Source organism: Dasypus novemcinctus, chromosome 5 (genome assembly GCF_030445035.2).
Source record: "Dasypus novemcinctus isolate mDasNov1 chromosome 5, mDasNov1.1.hap2, whole genome shotgun sequence".
In the NCBI taxonomy this organism is placed as follows: domain Eukaryota; kingdom Metazoa; phylum Chordata; class Mammalia; order Cingulata; family Dasypodidae; genus Dasypus; species Dasypus novemcinctus.
In genome coordinates this window covers 36,484,091-36,508,284 of record NC_080677.1, presented here as the reverse complement: position 1 = coordinate 36,508,284, position 24,194 = coordinate 36,484,091, and the positions used below count along the sequence as shown (strand labels likewise).

The following is a 24,194-nucleotide window of genomic DNA, read 5'->3' as shown; positions in this document are numbered from 1 at the left end:
CACAGCAGTGTTATTCACAATTGCCAATAGATGGAAACCCATATAACCATCAACCGACAAATGGATAAACAAATTGTAGTGTATACACATAATGGAATATATGCAGCTTTAAAAAGAAAGGAAATTGCGAAGCATATGACAACATGGATGAATCTGGAGTACACTGTGTTTGTTGAGTGAAGCAAACCAGACACAAAATGACAAATACTGTATGACTATATGTTATGAACTAAAGATACTGTGTAAACTCATGCATTTATCTGAGAAAGCAAGTAATGTTCATCAGCTAATCAAAAGACTTTCCTCAAGAGCAAATATCATTTAACATTTACTACTAAAAGTCTATCCTGGAGCATGTGTAGCTCAGTAGTAGAGCACCTGCTTCACATGTATGAGGTATTTCCTAAAAAAAAAGACTACCATGATGCAAGGTATTACAATGCTTTATAACAACAAATATTTAAGCTAGAATGGAAAAGTACATTTCCTAAACTCCTTGATCTCTTCTATATGGTGCACTTAACATAACATTCTTTATAGGTACAAACAAGATTCAGGAATGCAAATTGATCTTGAACTCCCAAAAAATTAAAAAGTAAATTATATTGAGTACACTCAATATCAATTTTAAGACCCCCCCCACCCCACCCATTCCACTCCACCCCAGGATCTTCTAACATAACCAATATGGGCTGTACTTATTAAAATAACAGAAGATATGACATCAACACAGAATAGACCAGTAGGAATTATGGCAGGATTACTGAAATTTCAAGCTAATTGGGCAGAGAGAAAACAATTAATAGAACACTCAAAGTGATTATACTGACTTCCCAGTAATGGGGAATGAGGGAAGAGTACTGATTAGGGAAAAATGTGTGTGCTGATTAAAGAATATGGACCACAGCCTCAGATAGGATTTGAATTTAAACTCTCTCTACCACTACCTGTAGACCTTGAACAAGCATGTTATCCTCTTTGAGTCTGTTTCCTTATTTATAGAATAGGGATAAGAATTTTTATCTTATCAAAAAGGTATGTAAATGAATTTAATTATGCAAAGTACTTAGAAAGTAACATATATTAAGATTTCAGTAAATTGTATTCAATCCAAAAATTCCTGGACATTTTAACAGCTAAACTATCTCAAATCTATCCACAAGGAAGAAATTTAATTGCAAGAGCACAGAAAAAGATGAAAAATCTCTCTCATTTCTTAAATTTTATAAAGCTAGCATATCCAAAAACCAAAATCTGAAAAAGGTAGTTCAAAAGGAACACTGGAGAGCAATCTCACATTTCACTACTTTAGAGCAGTTGTCTTTATCCCAAAGAAGCAATTGTTTAGTGAAATCTATTGGAAATCTTCTAACATAATTCATCAACCAATGAGTAAAAGAAGAAAAAATATTGATCATCTCACTGTTCATTAAGAAGGCATGTCATCAAACTTAGTATCTCTAATTTAATCTCAGTTGAAAAAAATAAAGATTATTTCGGGAAACGGACTTGGCCCAATGGTTAGGGCGTCCGTCTACCACATGGGAGGTCCGAGGTTCAAACCCCAGGCCTCCTTGACCCGTGTGGAGCTGGCCCATGTGCAGCGCTGATGCGCACAGGGAGTGCCACACAATGCAGGGGTGTCCCCCGCATAGGGGAGCCCCACTCCCAAGGAGTGCACCCGTAAGGAGAGCCACCCAGCCCGAAAGAAAAGTGCAGCCTGCCCAGGAATGGCGCCGCCCACACTTCCCGTGCCGCTGACGACAACAGAAGCGGACAAAGAAACAAGACGCAGCAAATAGACACAGAGAACAGACAACCGGGGGAGGGGGGGAAATTAAATAAATAAATAAATCTTTAAAAAAAAAAAAGATTATTTCCTCAACATGGCATAAAAATTTAAAAATACATATTTTTTAACTCCAAAAAGAATACACAACTGTGAAACTCTAAAAGCCATTTCATGCCTACGCGCAAGGAGTGCGCCCTGTAAGGAGAGCCGCCCAGCACAAGAGAAAGTGCAGTCTGCCCAAGAATGGCGCCGCACACACAAAGCACTGACACAAGATGATGCAACGAAAAAAAACACAGATTCTCAGTGCTACTGATAAGGATAGAAGGGGTCACAGAAGAATACACAGTGAATGGACACAGAGAGCAGACAACTGGGGAGGGGGAGGGGAGAAAAATAAATAAATAAATAAATAAGAAATGAGAATGAGTTAAAGATGCCCATTATTCACCAATATTATTATTCTACAAATTCTGGTCAATGTAGTAAGAAAAAAAAAAAGATTCTATGTTGGTAAGGACAAAATAATCATCATTTACAAATGCTTTAAACAACTTATTATAAAACCTGATGAAAACTATTAGAAAGATGGCCAGTTAGAAAATAAGTCTACAAAACTCACCATTTTTCTGTTCCAGCAGGAAGGTATAAACCTCTTTAAAAAATAATTTAAAAAGAATCCATTCACATTAACAACAAAAAGTTATAAAATACCAGAGATAACTTAAAATGTGTAGAACTCATGTGAACAAAACTACAAAACACCTTGAATCATGAAAGATGATAAATAAATGATGGCAATCTTATAGATATCAACTCTCCCAAAACTTACTTAGAAATTCCAGTGGGGTTCTTTTGGGATCCTAAAAAACTGAATTAAAGGCAATGTGAAAGAAGAAATATGTGAGAAATACTGAAATGTTCTGAAAAGGATAATGAATGAGATTCACAATACATAAGACAAATTTAAAAGTTACCATGATTAGGACAGTTTGGAATTACAAGAGTTCAATGAAACAAAACAGAAAATGTAAAATAGTCGTGTGTGTGTTTGTGAATGATTTGATACACAATAAAGATAGCATTTAATACCCCTGGGGAAAATATAATTGTTCAATAATTGACTGCCACCCTACTTTAAAATACCTTCCAGGGGAGCAGATATGGCTCAAGCAGTTGAGCACCCACCTCCCACATGGGAGGTCCTGGGTTCAGTTCCCAATGCCTCCTGAAGAAGACAAAACAAAGAGCAGACAACGAGCACAAACAATGAGCAGACAATGAGCAAACATAAGTAAAAACTAGCAAACAAGTAAAAACAAGGATCAAACAAAGGAGATAATTTTTTATTTAAGTTTTTAAAAAAATACAATCCAAACAGATTAAAAATGCAAATGCTTTTTAAACTGTGAAAGTAATATAAGGAAATGGAGGTAGTAGTTACATAATTTGGGGATGTAGAAAGGTCTTTCTAATCAGGCAGACATCATAAAAGAAAATTGTGAGAGAATTAACTACATTAAAAATGTAGTTTTTAATCCATTTTTTAAAAAACACCAAAAACAAAATTAGAGGGCAAATGCTAAATTGGGGGAGTTAAATTGACAAAGGTCTAATAGTTTGTATATACAAAGAGCTCTCAAATTGTGTAAAAAACCTCTAATATCATAATAGGCAAAGGACACAAACATATAATTCACAAAAAAAATACAAACTTTAATGTGACTAATAACTGATGAAATGAAAAAAATTTATAGAAGACACAATTTCTCTCATCAAAATGGCAGTTTCTTAAAATGCTATTGCCGAGTATGGGGAAGTACTGGCACTCTCACATAATAATAATAAAAATCAATATTAATTAAGCTTTTCTGGAAGTCAATCTGCTAATACATATCAAAAATCATTAAAATATACATGCCAGGGGACGGGGTGGTGACAGGGAATGGGAAGTTGAGGTTAAAATGCACAGGGTTCTCGGGAAGCAGATTTCACTCAAGTGAATGAGCTTCCGCCTATCACATGGGAGGTCCCAGGTTCAGTTCCTGGTGCCTCCTAAAGAAGACAAGCAAGACAGCAAGCTGACGCTGCAAACTGGCACAACAAGATGACACAGCAAGAGACACAAAGAAGAAAGCATAATGACAGCACAAAAAAGCATGGAGTGAGGTGTCGCAAGCAATTAGGTACCTCCCTCCCACACGGGAGGTCCAGGGTTTGGTTCCCAGCACTTCCTAAAAAGATGAGTGCACAATGAACAGACACAGCAAGTTCAAACAACAAGGGGCTGGGGAGAAAGAAAGAAAGAAAAGAAATCTTAATGTTAGGTTGCATATATAGTTAACAGAATAAAATTTCTTTCAAAAATCCATGGAACTACCCAACACAAACAGTGAACCCTAAATTAAACCATGGGCTACAACTAATAGTACAATTATAAAAATGTGCTTTCATCAATTTTAACAAATGTTCCACACCAATGCAAGGTATTAATAAGGTGGTATATGGGAATCCTGTATTTGATGCATAATTGTTCTGTAAACCCACAATTTCTCTAATAAAGAAAAAAAATACAAAAAAATTTTTGACTTCAGAATTTATCCTAAGGAAAAAATCAAAGATATGGGCAATGATTAATCATTCAAGAAGCTCAATGCTCCATTCTTTCAAAACTATTGAAAAAGGCCTAAATTTTCAACAATTAAAGTAATGATTAAATAAACGATGGTAAGTTCATAGGCTGGAATATTAAGCACACATTTAAAATGTTACATTGTAAAAGAATAGTATTTTACTGATTTGGGTAAGTATTCATATACTCAGTGGGAAAAAAGCTAGTGACAAAGCATAAGTATAGTACGGTTTCCTTTTGCTTAAAAAAAAGAGATGCAAATATCCTAAAAAGAACCTATATGGATATTTACTGGTATTAATAATGACTATCTCTCAGTGGAGGCATCATAAATGCTATTAATCACAGATCATACTTTGATTCTTTAACCAAAATGAAAGAAAATTTCAAAACTCTAGTTGGCCATCATTCAAAAGTTTTTACTTCAACTTTATTATATTCAAGTACAATGCCAAATAATATTCAGATATTAGCTATTCTGCCTTTAAACACCTGCCAAAGGTGAGAGGCAAGGGTGTGGAACAAGACCTGGACTTCAGAACCAATAGGGCTCAGGTTTTATCTATGTTCAAACCCTGAGCCAGGAATTTTTTTAAATGAAATGTAGGTGGGGGGATAGAAAATATGGGTCTTCGATAAATTCTCATCAAAACTCTTCTCTGTTTTATTTATGAGACAGAGGAATCATTTTTCCCCCTCCAATGAATTTATAAAGCATATATCCAAAGATCAAGTAAGCAGGATTACTTCTGAGAAGAGATGCCTTAAACAGGAAATTTTCAAGTGTTACATGTCCTCTTTCCTCAGTACAGATATACAGCCTAACTCTCAGTGGGCCAAAAAGACTCTGGCAGAACTATGCTCTTAACAATAAGCAAAAGTCAAACTGTTAATTCCATCTGCTACCCTCTGAAAAATGACAAAATGGTGGTGCCAGGAGTCTCAGGTTCCATTTAAGGGGATTTCCAGAGGAACATCCAGTTTTGCAATCACAAGTTGTGCTCTTAATTTTGAGTTCTTCAAAAGAACTACACAGTGGCAATTATGGTGATGATAACAACAAAGTATACTATCTTTAACATGATATTCTGGGAGAAATAAATAGCTTGATTTTATTCTTTGTTAGAGATGTTGTTTCCAGAATTGCCCACCCTTCTTACTAGTCAAAGCTGATTTCAATCCCCTTCTATCTCTTCTCAGATTTGATTCCAATGATTATCCCACCTTTTCTAAATCTCTTATTACCTCCTTCTGTCTACTCTCACTTTCCTTACGCATGTAAACAAATTTAACATTCCTTCAACTTGCAATGGTTTTTTTTAAAGATTTATTTATTTTTATTTCTCTTCCCTTCCCCCGCTCCCTAGTTGTCTACTCTCTGTGTTCATTCGCTGTGTGTTCTTCTGTGTCCACTTGTATTCTTGTCAGCGCCACCAGGAATCTGTGCCTCTTTTTTGTTGCGTCATCTTGCTGTGTCAGCTCTCCATGTGTGCAGTGCCACTCCTGGGGAGGCTGCACTTTTTTCGTACTGGGTAGCTCTCCTTACAGGGCACACTCCTTGCGCGTGGGGCTCCCCTACCCGGGGGACACCCCCGCGTGGCACCTTGTGCTCACCAGCACTGTGCATGGGCCAGCTCACCACACAGGTCAGGAGGCCCTGGGTTTGAACCCTGGACCTCCCATGTGGTAGACGGACGCTCTATGAGTTGAGCCAAATCCACTTCCCTGCAATGGTTTTCAACCATGCCTGCACACTGGAATTACCAAGGGAACTTAAAATAATACAAAATAGTACAGAAAGTAGATCAGTGGCTGCCTGGGGATGGGAGGGAGAGATTACAAAGGGACACAAGGAAACTTTCAAAGGTGATGAACATGTTCACTATCTTGATTGTGATGACTGGCTTTACCAGTGTCACAATTTATAAAATTATATCCTTGCCCCATCCCCCAAATTGATATGGGGGTTACCTCTCAAAACCAGGATTTTTTTGTTTTTTTTAAAGATTTATTTTATTTATTTATTGCCCTCCCCCTACCCCATTGTCAGAGCTCTGTGTTCTTTTCTAGAAGGCACTGGGCAGGGAACCTCCCAGGTGGGAAGGAGGCACCCAACCACTTGAGCCACCGCCATTCCCCAGGATTCTTAAAAGCTCCCTAGGTGATTTTAAGTGTGTAGCCTTCTCACTAATCTGCCAGAAAGTTCTTCCCTTGCTCTTTGCCCTTGGCAAAATTTTATCATTCTTCTAAACTTTGTTGCGACCTTCTGACTCCACCCACATCCAAGCTGGTTTAGCCATCTCTTTCTTTAAGCTCTCTTACTACTCTATGCATATCTCTATTCACACTTGCATATTGTGTTTTTTTTAAGATTTATTATTTATTTATTTCTCTCCCCTCCCCCCTCCACCCCAGTTGTCTGTTCTCTGTGTCTATTTGCTGCATCTTCTTTGTCTGTTTCTGTTGTTTTCAGCGGCACAGGAATCTGTGTTTCTTTTTGCTGCGTCATCTTGTGTCAGCTCGCCCTGTGTGCGGCGCCATTCCTGGGCAGGCTGCACTTTCTTTCGCGCTGGGCGGCTCTCCTTACAGGGCACATTCCTTGTGCGTGGGGCTCCCTTATGCGGGGGACACCCCAGTGTGGCACAGCACTCCTCGCACGCATCAGCACTGCGCATGGGCCAGCTCCACACGGCTCAGGAGGCCGGGGGTTTGACCCACGGACCTCCCATGTGGTAGGCGGACACCCTAACCACTGGGCCAAGTCCGCTTCCATTATTGTGTTATAATTGTTACTTTTCCTATGTATCTTGTATATTTGACAATAAATTCCTTAAGGACAAGAATTCTGACATTTATTTCTATATCCGTAGTACCTATTTAGCCTAGAGCAGTACTAAATAAATATATGTTTGATAAAATTTTAATTCTCTATAAGATAGAAACTTGATACTCTGAAAAAAAGGTCTTGAATACGAAGATTTTTTTAAGATTTCTGAAGATTCATTATAAAATAACTATTAGGCAACAGGATCCAGAAAAAAAATCCGTTGACTATAAGATATATTTAAACTCAGATTGTCAAAACTACTCTAAAAAATGAAACAAGGAGACACAACAGCGATAAAAACGCTGACCTAGCCAATACCTCACCAGGGTGTCCACACCCAGGTACTGTTAACTCTCATAACTAAGAGGGTTTAGAGTTTACCTTTATGGTAATACATTTAGTAAATCAAATAAGGATAAAATTAGTCAAACCTAGAACTTGTTTTACAAATAAGTGATGATTCTCCCCCTTATCACTTAGGTTAAAATGAAATAATTATTTAAACAAATGACTTCTGAAGGTACTATTGGCCAAGCAGATCTTTAAAAATGATTTTTTACTTTCTTGGCTTTCCCTGCACTTCAAAAATATGCAAACTTTAACATGTATTAACCTAAAGGGGGAAAAAATGCTTAGAAATGGGGGGAGGGGCAGTGAATATTAGCAGTAGAATGTTCTTATGGAAAACAAGCCTCCCAGGACTATCAAATTTACTCAAGGTTACAGCAGTATGGCTTTATCCAGATAAGATTTTAAAAAGCTGGAAACCTCAAAGTGTAAAGTGTTACTTGAACAAAAGTGGTGGCAGACTTACTTCAAAAACTACTGTGTGACCCAAAGGACAATCAGCAGAAGGACGTTTGGCCGTATTGACTGTAGTTAAGGTCTCTGAGATAAGTAGTAGCTACCGCTGGAACAAACTCCTCCTACCTGAAGAGCGAAGAGGTTGCTAAGCTGTGATTCCGTATTTATTAGAGAACTGATTCTGTACAGCATGGAATTACCAGGGCAAAATGAAAATCATTTAGGAAATGTCTGAACTCTGGAGGTACAGACCACACACGTGCACGCCGAAGGGAGGACGCCTAGGTTTGCCCAAGCGTGCTTAAAACTCTCAACTTGACATCTCTTCAACGCGACCATTTTCAGACAAAACCCCGAGGATTCTCGAGTGTGCTAAAATCAGCCCCGGGAAAGAAAGAACTCGTAGGAAGACGGGGCACGGGCTCAAGAGGAGATGTCCAGTGCAACAGCCAAGGAAGGAACCTTGGCAGCCTTCTGGACTCCCCGCCCTGCGGCGGGACCGAGGACCGAGGAGAACGCGGCTTTCACAGAGGCGGGGTCCGCAGCGCCCATTTTGCCCACCGGAGTGGACGGAGCGCGGCTGCCTCGCGGGAGGGAGGGAGGGAGGGAGGGAGGGAGGGAGGGGACGGGCGGAGCATCAGCCCGCGGGGTGGTGGCCCCCTCCCCAGGGCACCGTGCCGAGGGGCAGTGGGGCGGGGCGGGCCGAGTCGGCGACTCCGGGTCCCACCCGGGGGCCGGACCGCTCCTCGCGGGGAAGGAGAAGGACCCGAGTCGGCGCGCACAAAGCTGCCGCCGCCCAGGCAGCGCGCCGGCTGCGCCCAACTTCGCCGCGAGGAGCCGCCCCCAGCGCCGCCCCGCGGAGCCTCGCGCCGGAGCCGTTACCCCAACGAAGCCGTCGCCCCAGGGACAAAGTCCCGGGCCCCTCCCCGCCGCCGCCTCGCCCCGGCTCCACCCGGACAAAAAAGTTATCCGGCGCCGGCAGCCGGGGGGCCGCAGAGGGGAGCGGTGTGGGTTGCTCGGCCCGACTCACCAGAGCGGCTCCCCGAGCTCCACCTGAAGAACCTCGACGGGTCCGGCTCGCAGCGACAGCCACTGCGGCTGCTCGGCTTTCTCCCGTGCAGCAGCACCACCTGGCCCCCGCCTTCCTCCTAGCGGAGCGGGTCCCGACGAGCCATCTTCCCCCTCGGCTCACTGACTGACAATCCAGCCCGGCGAGCCGCCACTGCCGCCCGCCGCTCTGACAGGCACAACCGGGGACCCGTGCCTAGGCAGCCAACCACCACCGCCCCACGCCAATTTGGCCTATCGTCGTTCTTTGGGGCGGGACCAGAACAACTTCTCCACCAATGAAGACCTTCCGCTGCCTGGCCTGGGGCGGAGCCACGGGGGGCCAGTTGGTGGGCACGGTCTGAGGAGGGGGCGTGGCCTGGGACGGGGAAAGATGATTGACAGTAGGGTTTGCGTGGGCCTCTAGGCTATAATAATGGTAAAGGTCTCTTGGTCGCTGAGCTAAGCCTAACAGCGCGAGGCTAACAACAATCACAGAAGCGAAAAAAACTGATGTTTTACTTTCTTGGTCAGGAGAATTTACTCCCTAGCCATTCAATTCACAAGAATTTGTCAAACTCCAAGAGGAAAAATAATGTACATTTTTGCAAACGTTAACAAAAACTCTTTTCCACCTTACTAAAGGTCTTAGCCTGGAAAAAGCCAAACACAATTCCGTCCTTTCCGTAGGCTTGTTTTTATTTTCCTCATCTCTCCCTACCCTGCCCAACACACTCGAAATATCTGGCATTTGGAGTGGAAGTGAGCACAGTCGCATCAGCTCCTGCATATAGTCCCTCCGCTTTTGACCTTGCGAACTCCTCCTACCACATCTCTCTCAAGTCCTATCAGGATCAGTTAGAAGGAAAAAACACTTTCAACCTGGAAGACAGGGAGTCATTCTAGGTTTACACTAGAAATAGGATTTCTCCCAAGGTATCAAGTGGTTTTTTCAAACATACGGACAGCAAAAATAACAAGCACTTAAATAACAAGGAGAAGAGACATTACTTGTATCAGAAGGGTATCAAACAAATTCAGGTAATCATTGGGACAGCATGACAATGCAATTAAGTAGGAATCCCTTCCTAGGGAGTAGCCAGGACTCTGTAATAGGAAAATACTTATAAATAAGTAAAATAAATTTTAAAAATACTTTGAAAATAAGGGCGACGGAGGTAAGTTCAATGAGCAAGTGGTATACAGAGCAAAAAAATGACTGTTTAGGAAAGTATGGGAATTCATAGTTTGAGTTGGATCTTAAAAGGTAAATAGGAGTTTGCAAGAGTTTTCAAGGCATTTCAAGAAAAGAAAACAGTATGTTTAAAGGCATGAAGTTGTGAAAGGGTACTGAGTGGTTGGTGAACATTGGGAAAGGCTTTGGGATGAAAGGAGAAGAACAACCAAAAATTAGGCTAAAGCAAGTGGTCGAGATGAGATTACAAAAGACCTTTTGAGCTACACTAAGATGTTTAGACCAAGTTTTCTGCAATGATGGAAATGTTCTATATCTGTGCTGTTCAAAATGATAGCCACTAGCCACACATAGTTACCCAGCACTTGAAATAGGGCTTGTGTGACTGCATATGCAGTTATTTTATTTTAATTTTAATAGCTCCCATATTGCACAGCTCAGGTTTAAACCTATTTTATGGGCCATGAAGGACCAGCAGAAGTTTTAATCATGCAAATACCATCAGGTTTCTTTTGAAAGTTGAGAAGTCTAGAAGCAGTGTAGAGAATGTCTGTTCTCTGAGGGGAATCCTAACAGATCAGACCAGGGCACTGGTAGGCTACTGGCAGGATAATTTAGGTTCCCTGGGTCTGAACCTGCCTAGGGAGAGTGTTTTCCCAAAGAAATAGGAACAGGAAGATCCAGTTTGAAGTCTTAAAGAACACAAGTAGTCAAAACCTGAGAAGCTGAATTCTGTCATCGAGTCCTGGGAAAAATGACAGTGGGCCAGAGAAAGAAGGAAAGTCAAAGATTCAGCTGGAGCAAGAAATGGAGAGCGAGGCAAGGGTGAGCAAAGGTGTACACATACATTCAGTTTTACTGGCCATTGGCCATGTGGGCCACCAATGTGTTAGCCTTACTTAAAGGAACAGGGATCTGGTGGCTGCAGTGCCAGTGAGGACCAGAGCAAGGCTCCGGGAGAGATGAAGGCCTGCACCATGCCTGTGGAAGTGGGGATGGAAGGGTGGTGCAAATATTCATTGACTTTCTGCACTTTGGAAGGCAATAAACTTGGGAAGAATACCAAAAAAAAAAAAAAAGCTGAAAGCTAGCAGCCTACTCCCTAAGTAGCTGGACAACAAATAGGTGAAAAAGTTAAGCAAAGATTAAAGTAAGATTTAATGCTTGAATCTTTAAAAAGATTTAATGCAACAATAGAAGAGATGACACAAGGAAGTTCCTGAGTGATTCTTTGTTCAAATGTGTTTCTAGGCCATAACTGCTGTGTGAGTTCAGAGGAGGGAGCAAGCCTTCCAGCCAAGGGTGGTCTTAGAAGGCTTCCCAAGTGATTCTAATATACACCCAGGGTTGAGAACAAGGGAGTGACATAACATTTTACTAAAACTAAATCAGGACTGTGCACAGGATGGATTGAGTGGAGAGAGACGGAAGGCTGCCTATGTATATTTACATGTTTGTTTCCTTCAAGACAGGAAGCAGCTAGTGCCTGAACTCACTGCCCGTTTTTCAATAGTAAGAAGATATAGAAGGTAATTTCCTTCCAAGTCAGAATAAAACCAAAGCACAAATTTGTGTTTAATCCACTTTCCTTTACATCACATTTTGTACATATAAAAATAATTTCAAACAATAGCAGTCTGCAGTTAACTGTTACACATAACCATTTATATTTTTTAGCACAGCACCAGGAGAGTGCCTAAGAGAACATTCTGTTTCAAAAGGGAAATGCTTGTAAACTACTTCATGAAAGTCAGCAGATTCCAGACCTTTCCTGCCCATCTTTGCTAGTCTCTGCACTCCATAGACACAATTCTACATTAAGAATTAAAATACATTCACCTTCTTGCAAATGCCTCTATACAAAGGCTGACTAAACATTGTAAAGCAAGAACATTTCACGTATGATGTTAAATTCCAGGAGCTTTTAAAGAAAACAGAAAATGAGCTCAAATATATTTCTATTAAAGTCAGCATGAAAAGAGCTAGGTGACATGACTATTTTAAATGAAAGATGAGAATTTTGTCTTCAACTAAACATGAAAAATATCTCAAAACATGATTTCAGTTATAAGTATGGTAAAAAGTATAGCAAAAATAAAACAAAAAAAAAAGGTGCCTGTGAAGTCATTCAAGGGCCTGCCATGCTTAGAATCCCCATCTAAGGAAATTAACCCACCCAGCACCCTCAGCTGAGGCAGCGGCCTGAACTGTGTTCTGTGCCATACAACCCCCTTCACAGAACCATATAACCTGAGGGCAGCCAAGGCTAAAAGGTGGCCTGATGCTAACACTCTACCAAAGAAGGGATGACAGTGACTACTTACACCCATTCGTTTTCAAGGATTTGAAGTAGAAATGGAAAAAGAAAATCACTACACCCATTCTTTCTCAAGGATTTGAAGTGGAAATGGAAAAGGAAAGTCAATCACTTTTTTAGCAGAAGCTAAAAAGTAAGGCCGTGGAAAGGAGCTCTGAGAAGCCAAAAGAGGAGCAAGGTAAGAATAAACTAAATACATCAGGTAAAGAAAAGACCTCCGTGGTGGAGATTGAAGTAATTGGTAATGAAGTAGAGATGGAGTAGAATGAGTCATTGTAAAAAAAAAATGGGCGTCAATGAAGTCCTGCTGTTGAGAGAACAATGAGATAACCCATTTCCTACAGCGCTACTGGATTGCTGCAGTTCCTTGTACTGGTATCCAACATCTTTAGGGCAACCTGTAGCCTCTCCCTAGAGTTTCATAAGATTCCCATCTGCATCACCTAAGGGATTATAAATGAATCTTTGTATCTTGGACGTCTAGTGGTATCTGCCAATAAACAGACTTCCAGAATTATGTAGAAGACCAAGTGAAAGAAGCTGGACCAGTTGCATTATGTAAGGACAACTTTAGCCTTCAAGGTCAGTTATGGTTTTCTAGGAGCAACACCCTTGGAAAGAAAAATATATAAACATTTAGCAAAGTAGTTTTCTCTACATCTTAAAAAAGACCCATCAGTCAAAACTTTATAATGTATTTCAAGGGAAAAATGTCTTCTCTTGTCTTTTACCAGCTGAGCCAACCATGCTCACATTTATAAGAAAGTTACATAAATAGAAGTGGAAAACCTAATGACTCACTGCTACCCTCACGTGATTGGAAATGAAGAACATCCATGTATAATTTCTAAGACATTTTATTAACCAATGTAGTCTAGAAGAATTATTATTAGGAGATTCTTATTATACAGCTTTTATAAATCATGCTTTTGAAAATCATTTTATGACATGAAGAAAAGACGTGTTTCATCGTGTTAGATGAAAAAGCTGCATACAAAACTGCATGTACAGCATGGTCACAATTTTGTAAGTTAGTGTCTAGGCGGGGACTATATCAACAACATGTAAGCATGGAGAAATCATAGATGAATTTTGTTTTCTTGTTCATACATGTTTTTTATTTACCAAATGTTCTACAATAAACCAGTCCTGGTTTTATAATCAGAAGAAAAGAAGTGCACATTATTTTTTAAGATGAAAAGACAGCATATGTACATCCTTATTGCCATTTCTGCCTAAGTGAACCTCAATTAACCACTCTTCTTTTCACTTTTAACCAATGCATTATTCAAAATTTAAAGTGCTATCATAAATCCCACAGAGAAGCTCTTGTTGTAGGCAAGTAAAAGAGCTCACTAGTGATATTAAAGCACAAAATTGTATGTGGATTTTCTCTTCCAAATGGGAGGCCCTGAGAACAGAAAGCAACACAGAGAACATATGAAGGTATATGATAAACTGTGACATCCCCACCACAGAGCAAGTGGAACTGTGTTTTGTCATGTTTGGGTCCCCTGCAATAACAAACTGCTTGGCTCGTAGAGGAACTTCAGAAACATAGTTCAAGTAAGCGTATGAAAGAATGGTTGTTTTCCTCGTCTTTCTTTGGTTTATGATTTTTTTTTCAGTTTTGCACTTTTCCAGAGAGTCTATAAGCCAAGTATTGGAAAATGTGGTCTGCCTCCTTTCTGACTTCATTGCATACATCAAATGCAATGTATTTCAATTATATTCAGTTAATGCTTCATTGTGTATCACTTTGAATAGTTCCAAAATTGTTGCACGTGTGTTAACCCTTAACTGAGACAAAAAAGGCAACAAACAGGCTGCACACTTCCTTGGTTTACTTGTTGAATGGTACCCACAAAAGATTTATGGGTACCAGCATTGGATGAAGGGTAAGTAAGTCTGGGACTTCGAGGCCCAGGTGCAAGGACAGGAATGCAAAGAAATGGCAGGAAAAAGCACACCCTTGAGTCCAAAGAGTTTTGCCAACCCACTCACTCTGGTAACTCTTGGACTAAGAAAGTCCAAAGTATGAATAATACTTCCATTTTCAATGTTGTTCTCATTTACTTAGTCATCATCACTCCACCCTGATATTTATGCCAAAAAAAAAAAGTTTCAGTGAGACAGTGTGACATCATCAATTTTTAAAGAACAAGCCCATCTCCTATTCCCACCACCACAGGGAAGTAAACAAGCCCATTGTCAAGTTGGCTTCTGTTGACACCCATTATGCTGGCAGAGTCAAAGCACACCTTCTCTTGACTTTTCTGCTTACCCAAGGCCAGTCTTCAGCATAGACATGGGATATATGTCCAGGGCCAGCTACGCTTTGTCATTTAAAGGGCTCCTAAAATTCGTTCCAAAAAACCTGTACCTGCTGTGGATTGGAACATGATACTAATCCTTAAAGGCACTCTAGAGGATTTTCTCAAAGTTGAACCACACCAAGGAGGGGAAGAAGCCATATCAGTCATCAAAAACTCTGCAAAGATCAACTGGTCAGGTCCCTAAGAAAGAGCAGGCCTTTAGAAGAGAAGGTGGGGAGGGAAGAGGGAAGGACCATAGACACCCAGAGCCTGGGGCCATGCCTGAGGAGGGGACTACTTGGCCTCAGGAAGTCATGGGCATTAGGACACTACTGGGTGCTGAAGAGAGTTGGGCACTACTGAAGGAAGGAAGAAGCACCAAGAGGTTCAAGGAGGAGCTGCCTATGCTACTTGGGGTCAGTCCTGCTGAGTCACTGAGGGAGCCGTTGTCCATTCCTCCAGAGAAGCCAGTTCTGCCATTTTTGTGACTTTTTTTGGTAATTTAAGTACATAAAACATATAGAAAAGTAGAGAAAACAAAAATATGATTAAGTCAGTGGATGATCATACCTCAGATACTGCAATGACCTACCCAGGACAAGAAAAAGAACATTTACAACAATTCAGAAGTCCCCCTTTGGGCTCTCTCCTAATCAACACCTTCTTCTTCCTCCCTAAAGATTACTACAATTTTGGCTTATAATGCCTTAGTTTATCTATACCTGTTGAGTTTTCTATAAATGGAGTCATACAGAATATATACCTCTGTGTCTGAATTTTGTCTCTCAACATTATGTTTGTGAAGTGAATTTATTTCTTGTCATTGTAATTTCTTCATTTTCATTGCTGTATGGAATCCCATTATGTGAATTGCTATATGGAATCCAACTAATTGAATATGTCACAATTTATTCTACTGCTGGGTTGTTTCCAGTTGGGGGCTATTACAAATAATGCCACTGGGAAGTCTTGGTACACATGTACTGTGTGGTATATATCCTAGAGTAGAATAAATGGGTATAGAGTTGGCACATGGTCTCCTCTAGATGATACTGCTAAATCATTTTCCAACGTAGTTGTATCATCTATACACCCACCAGTGGAATATGAGAGTTCCAGTTGCTTCACATCCTTGCCAATATTTGTATTATCAGTCTTTTAAATTCTAGCTACTCTGGTGGGTGTGTAGTGGTACCTCAGTGTGGTTTTAATTTGCATTTCCCGGATGACTAATACAGTTCTTTTCATATTCTGCAATTTTAAAGCATCTGTGCATGTCTGTTTCATTGCAAATCACTGCTCAGCTACAATTAGACTTAGAATCAACATTTTTTAAGTCCCTACTATCAGCCAAAGACTACATGTGTTAGATGATGCCATGTACACAGCCTGTAGGTGATGGTGAGAGATTTTTCTGGACTAGGTGATTTCTGATCAGTCCTGCTGTTTCACTCTAGGGTATATTGTCATTGGCATTGCAGAGAGAGCACATCTATGTCATGAAGGTCTCAGCAGGAATGGTGACAGAGGGGTGGGAATGGAGTTGAGTGAGGAGAGTAAAAACCAGCAGGATTTTCAAACTTTACAGCTTGAAAATAGTTTATGACAGTGTCTACAATTAATAGCAATTTTACTTATCAGCCATAAAATAGTATGATGATTGATACTGAAACAGGCAATACTAGTTCTTATAAGCATGGGAACAGTGAACTTTGACAGTTGTTTGACAGTATTGTGAAATAAAATCTCCCAGAAAGATTTTCCTTTGAATGACTCATAAAACAGACTCTCAGGAAATGCAGGTGAACCTCTCTCCGGTTATGTGATGTTCTTTGAGGGTCAAAGAAAGGCTTACCTGATCTCAAATCCCACCTGGTAGAGCTTTGCTGAGAGTTGACAACAGGACAGACAAGGGGTTCTTTTTCTGCCTTAGAAACAGAAACTGTGAATTACCTTCCTGTTTGTCTCAGTCAAGAGATGGTGCTAGATACATCTTACTCTGCTGCCTTTGAGTGCCTTTTAGTGTATAAATAGTCTACCACAGGATCTGCTTATCAGATTGAGATGCTACAAATGTGGGGAAAGTGGCCAGGAATGAGAATAAGAGGAGAGAACCTGGGAAGAGTAACACATTAACATGTTACCTAGCAACCCTTACCGTTTAGGCACACAATTGTTTAGCAGATCTCCTGCTGAAATCTCTCTAAATGGGAAATCCTAAAGGACAGATAGACCTCAGCTGAGCAGAGGGCCAAGGATGGTCTGAAATGCTGGACTACATTCAAGGGAGCTACATTTAAGAGGGTGGGGGAAGGGCCCTTGGAAGGATGAATGAGATATGAACGGACTTAAGACAAAGGTCAACCATTTCCCAACTTTCTCTGAGTCTGTCCCTGAAACGCTGAAGCCTAACGTATCCTACATTTCAGAGTGGCAAAAGTCACCACTGAACCTACTAGAACGGTTCATTTTGGCCACCTTCATTACCCACTCTCTCCTTTTATTGTATGTGGTATATGTGGATGGATCAAGTTGACCCCTCTGGGGAGGCAGTTTTTCTCCACTTCTCCCCCAGATCCTGCTCTTGCTTTGGTCCCAAGAGGCTCTCCACACTCTACATCTCCTACGTTCCCTTGTTCTCTGGGCTCTGATGGGTACAGCAGTGGGTGGGTACCTGCCGGAGAACTGAGGGGTGAAGGAGAGAAGGAGAAAACAAGATGTTTCTTTCCCACTCCCTTCTTGCTTTTGTGTCCTGGTTCTATGAGACAACTTCTGCAGGGTGGTCCGTCCTCCAGCTGATAACAATTTCCTCTCTTGCCTCCTCAGTCCAATGGATGGAATGAGCTCCTCACTGTCTCTAGTCCCTGAGTGCTTCAACATCTTTGCTGGGTGATTTAACTGTACCTCACCTCCATAAAGTCTCATTGGTTGAATGACCTAACTATAAGAGCTAAAACCATAAAACTCTCAGATGAAAACATATGGAAATACCTTCAGGACATTGCATTAGGTAATGGATTCTCAGACTTTACATCAAAAGCACAAGCAACAAAAGAAAAATTAGATAAATTGTACTTTATCAAAATGGAAAACTTTTGTGCATCAAAGGACACTATCAAGAAAGTGAAAAAGATAACCTATGGAATGGGAAGAAATATTTGGAAACCATATATATCTGATAAGGGTTTAAATCCAGACTATATAAAGAAATCCTATAACAACAAAAAGACAAACAATCCAATTTTACAAATGGCAAAGTACTTGAATAGGTATGTCTTCAAAGAAGATATATGTATAGCCAATAGGCATATGAAAAGATACTCAACATCATTAGGTCTTAGGGAAATGGCTCTTATTTAAAAAACAGAAAATAACAAGCATTGCCAAGGATGCAGATAAATTGGAACACTTGTGCATTGTTAGTGGGAATGTAAAATGGTGTAACTGCTGTGGAAAACAGTTTAGTGGCTGCTCAGAATGTTAAACATAAAACTACCATATGATCCAGCAATCCCACTTGTAGGTATATAATCCCAAAGAACTGAAAGCAGGGACTCGAACAGATATTCGCATAGTGATATTCATAGCAGCATTATTCACAATAGCAAAAGATGGAAGCAACCCAAGTGTCCATCAACAAATCAATGGGTAAATAAAATGTGGTATATATATACAATGGAATATTATTCAGCCATAAAAAGAATGACGTTTTGATTCATGCTACAGCATGGATGAATGTTGAAGACATCATATTGAGTGAAATAAGCCAGACACAAAAAGACAAATATTGTCATCACTTATATGAAATAATTAGAATATGAAATTCAGTGAAACAAAACATAGATTATAGGTTAACAGGGGCAGAGTTTGGAAGGAGAGGAAATGGGGGTTATTGCTTAATGAGAGTTTCTGTTTGGGGTGATGGAAAAATTCTGGTAATGTTTTGTGGTGAAGGTAGCACAACATTGTGAATGTAGTTAACAACTCTGAGTTGCATATTTAAAAATGGTGGACACAGAGAGCAGACAACGGGGGGAGGGAAGATAAATAAATAAATAAATAAATAGGGTTAAAATGAGAAATTTGTTACATACATGCTACCACAATAAAAATAAAAATTGCTTCAATTGAACCATTTCAACTGGGAAATTCTTTTCCCTGCCCAGATTCTGGCTGGAAACTTTCTCTACAAAAAGGGAAGTATGCCTTACAGTGTTCCCTAACTGTTGGCCCTCCAGCCAAACTTCATGCTAACCATGACTCTTTTCTCACTTCCAGGGAGAGATAAAGTTTGATGGATTATATTTGCTTTGAAGAAAAAAGGATAAACAGAGTTAAGGAATTTCCTTGTTTCTTACTTACACATTTTATCTTCCACTATTTTCTCTAACTCTATCATTGCAGCACCTCACAACAATATATAGCTACACACCTCACCCAAAGGTTTGGATGTTCTTAAGTTGTCTGACTAATGTGTGGTCAAACTGCGCAGTCCAGATTCCAAAGACTACCCCTTCCTCTCCACATTTCCTCCAACCAGAATACTGGATTTGACTTTGAAATGTGACCAGACTAGGCAGGCCCTTTCCAAGTTTTCCTTTCTATTTTGCATCCAGAACAGACAGGATCCATGACTTTAATTTGAATAAATTTTGGTTTCAGTCAGGAGCTGGCAGCTTTTCATAAAGGCCCTGCCAAGTTTTCATTTATTTACTGAAATTTACATTTTTCCTTGCTGGCTATAACTTTCCTCCCTATCTCCTCTTCTTCCCACATCCTCCGTCATTGTGGATTAAGGCCTTTATATCCCTTAGGAACCAAGGGATTCAAGAAGCCCACGTTGTCATTCTGTCACATCTCTGTGTTAGCCCTGGTCATGCACTGACGTTTTTCAAATACATTTGTTGTCTGACTCTTCACACTAGAATGTGAGCTCCCGAGAGTAGGGGCCTTCTGTCTTGTTTAACAGAGGACCCTTAGTGCTAGGAGCAGTGCCTGGCAAATGTTAGGTATCGCACAAATATTTGTTGGACGAATTAATGATTGAATGAATTGACAAAAGCCCCGTAAAGCATGTAGCACAATGCGTAGCACATAATAAGTAGCAACAAATATTATTTTTATTACTGTTCGTCATGTTCTTTACTTGGAGGAAACAGAAAAGCCCGAAACTTGTAACTGGTCCCCTTCAAAATGACTTAAAAAAAGATTGAGATAGACTCAGTCCTCAGGTGAGATATGTTTTCTGAAACAGAACCAAATGATTACAGCTCAACGAAAATGATCTCTCACACAGAAGAAGGTCTCACATGGAACTATTTGTCAGAGTCAGGGATCAAAAATGTTGTTTGCTTACAAAAGAGTCATGTTTCCACAAGAAAGGAATGAACTGGGTAAATGTGTGGTGTGTGTGTGTATATATATATATTCTGGTTCTGTGATACTAGAAAGACTTAATATGTTATTTGAGAGTCTTTCTTTTTAATATCCTTACCAAACTTGCAGCTATTTACAGTAACAATACAAAAAAAAACAAAACAAAACATGAAGGAGTTGAATTAATTTATTTCACTTCTGCTCCTAACTGGACTTATAAAACAGAGTGGAAGCTCTAAAAAAAAAAACAAAACAAAAAAAAAAAAAAACACGGGCAATTATTAAGAATATGTGGCTCAACTTCTTTAGAAAGAATCTATCTTGTCTAAGAATTTCAAATGTTTCCTTATTTTATAATATACTGGAGTATGTTTCTCCACTGACAACTACTAACTACTCACATTGAATCTTTTGAAAGAGAATTGTTTTTCCTGCCCATAGTTTATCATAAAAGCACTAAAAATAGGCCCATGCAGTCTTGTGGCTTAAATTCCATAAATAGATTTGTATTTACATATGTAATATGTCATTAATGAAAAGTAAAGTTGTCAGTAATTTGGAAGAGGAAAAGCTGGCATTAAATTTAAATGTTACTTCTATCAAACGCATTTATTTTCGTTCTTTTGAGTCTTAGGAACTTTCCTGACTTTGAGCAGTTAGTTAAACATGATTAAAGTAACATATGCTCTGGCTTGAACTAGCTTAAACAGTAAAGGAATTTGCAGCCTCACTTACCAGGAAGTCCGGAGGTAGATCAGGCCTTGGGTTTGACTGATTCAGGGACTCAATGATGTCATCAAAGGCTTGGGCTCTACCCATCTTTGCTTTGCCAACTATAGCACTGAGTTTTTAATGAGGCGGGTTCCCTCCTCAGGTGATAAATAGGATGGCTTGCGGCAACAACTGGGCAAATTATTATTTACAATAGGCGAGAGTACATCCTCCAACGGAGGACTATGCATTCTTCCCTTTAGTCTGATTGGGCCTCTTGCCTATCCCCAGAACAGAATAATGACATCTGATTGGCTCATACCAGCGATTCTCAAAGCATGGGCCAGGAACCGCTGCAAATTTGAAAGCAGGAGTGCAAATTGTTGGGCGCCACTCCAGATCTACTGAATCACAAAGTCAGGGGAGGAGGGTGTCCAGCAATCTGAATCTTAATGAGCCCACCATGTATTCTAAAGTTTGCAGACCATCCTGCTTTAGACTAAATAGGATCCCCTCCTAGAGATGAGAATGGGGTGAATGCTTGGACTAGGTCAGCGCTCCATTTGGAAGAAGGGAGAGGGAAGTTATACCTGTTAAGGAACGATCAGTGTGCACCTCCTGAATTTTTTCAGGAATAGTACTGGTTTCAAATATTCTCTTCCAAGGGGGTTGTGAAACATGGTCACCCCTAAGATGACTATCTCAAAATCTATCTTGGAAAACAGATGTGCTTTAAGCAGTTGAGTGCCAGCTTCCCACATATGAGGTCCCAGGTTAAATCCCCAGCCCCAGTACCTAAAAGCAAAAACAAAAACCTCTATTGAAATCCTCTTGTGAATGGACAATATTTTGGAAAGATGGTGGGAATATATCATGACTCAAAAGAACTGAGTCCCAAATGTGGTTCTGCCACTGATTAACCCTGGGTCCCTTGAATTTACTTTGGCTTTTTGGATTCCAGCTTTTACTTCTGTGAAAGTATTGGAACAGAGTCTTGAACTTTGTGAAAATGAAAACAAGTGTCAGTAGCATTTTTGTTATTGTTTCGTTATTTTTTTTATTATTTATTACTTTGTGTTTTCTTATTTGTTTTGTACGTGGCATTTTTGAGCATTTACTATATCCCATGTGTTTCCAAGCATTCTATTTACTGAGCGATAGTTAATTATTAGAATAACCACTATGAAGTTTGTAACCTGCTAAACTCAGTGGGCTACCAAGTGAAGCATCTAAGGTTCAGGTGTACCTGATGCCACAGCTCATTTGCTTAGTTACTGCATTATACTGCTTCACTTTTCCCCCACCCCCATCAAACTAATTTTTCATACATTTGGTTTCATGTGGTTTAACTCATTCTACTTTTTAGGAAAGAAGTAATTCGAAATAATGAAAAAAATATGGACTTTGGGTTCAGGCTAGTATGTGATTTGGGGAAAATTAATTTGCTTCTCTGAAACTTTGAATTTTATTCTGTAAAGTGATATATTACATGGCATTTGTAAGGATTAAAGGAAAGAATACCTATAAAAAGGTCTTAGCACAGCATCTGGATTATAATAGATACTCAATAAATATTCATTTCCTCCTTTGCATATTGCCCTGTGAGAAATGTTATGATTTGCTAATTGAGGGGAAATATTTTGAAATATAGAATGGAAATATAAAACATTTCCATTCATAAATGAACTTATTAATTAAGTACCACCACGATTGGAAAAATTCTGTCTGCAATATTTTAGCTAAAACTGACTCTGGATGTTAGAACCTAGGTAGAGAAAAGAGCAAGCTGGACAGCTTACATCAGTCTCCCCATCTCCAAGCACTTACAATAATCTCTTCCTAGAGTTTTTTCAAGTAGTATATGCAGGGTCTGTATTTGAATTTGGAGGACCATTTCCACATTTTGGAAAGAACTCTCTCAACCTGTTTTCATCTAAAAATGTCTGTGGGATAATCAACCTAGTTTTTCCTTTTACCGGCCTCCCTGCAACGGAGGGGCAACAGTTGCCCACAAATGGAGTTTTGGGAAAGCTGTTTTGTTCCTGACAGCAAAGGCCATGGTTCCCAAGGAAGGAACTCTCCATTTGAAGCAGCTACAAAGAGGAAAGAATTTCACCCTAAGATCTCAGAAGGGTGTGTGTCATAAATAGGCCATGAGTCACTCCCATGGGTTTTAATCATTTAGGACAATTTGTTTAATGGTTCTATCATCATGCCATTTTTTAATGGTGAAAACTGATAAAATTAGGAAACACAGTCATTTCAAATACAAGAAATATAAAACACTCCTGTGTTTGTTTTAAATTTCAGTATCATGGTTGGTTGTGGGCTGTTTAATTTTGTCATCTTGAAGAATAAGAGACTGGTATAAATTTACAATAAATGGCTTCTGAATTTATTTAATACTTATGCTTTCTTGCAACATTATTCAAGCAGAGTAGACATTTATGCTCTTGTGTTTTCCAAGGCCGTGACCACTACCCCTTGCAGTCATATTTTGAAGCAAGTGTTTGACATCAGATAATTCATCCAGAGACTAATCCTCTAAAATGTTCTTTATGGTAACCAGGAGATAGTAATAGGTCAGAAAGAGGAATGGATGTTATTATTCCTTTGGTTGATACAGAAAACACAAAATAATAAGTTTGTTTTATGGCTTATCTTTATTTAATACAATGCCAGGAAGGTGTATAGCCATTTATCTTGAGTCTTCATGAGAAAGGAAGAATATAAAGGTGAGAAAACATCCAAAAATATTGGTAGTAATTTTTAATAATTCAATTTCATAATTAAGCCAACTTTTCAGATAAAAAGTTTTACTGTACAATATAACTGTTCTAATGCTACCATATGGATGTATGTTTTTAATTACTAGCAGGCAGAACTGGCTTAATTACCTAGTATCTTGAGATTCTCTTGGGTGGAGACCCAGGCATTAATATTTTTTAAGACACCCAGGTGATTACAATGTGCAGGCAGGGTTGAGAGTCACTAATCCAGAAGGTTCTACCAACCACACTTGACATATATTTTCTTAACTTCACTTGGAACACCTACTTACTTGACAAGTAATTCATTGTATAAGTACAGAGAAGTTCAAGGGCATTGTTTCCTGCTCCCTGTCTGCTCCCCACTCCCCATTATCCCTCTTTAATTCCCCCTTGGGCAGAAAATCCTG

The 24,194-nt window shown here is 39.8% G+C and overlaps 1 protein-coding gene across 3 annotated transcripts in view; it reads right to left on the bottom strand.

Moving 5' to 3' along the window:
• Positions 1-9,354, bottom strand: part of HYCC1 (hyccin PI4KA lipid kinase complex subunit 1) — a 116,800-nt gene extending 107,446 nt beyond the window's left edge. The window contains exon 1 of one of the 3 annotated variants that reach the window (XM_058296886.2): positions 9,086-9,354. The gene's annotated coding sequence lies outside the window, so the exon portion shown is untranslated. The remainder of the gene's footprint in view (positions 1-9,085) is intronic. The other 2 variants (XM_071215122.1, XM_058296887.2) reach the window with 2 other exon arrangements.
• Between the last annotated feature and the right edge of the window lie 14,840 nt (positions 9,355-24,194).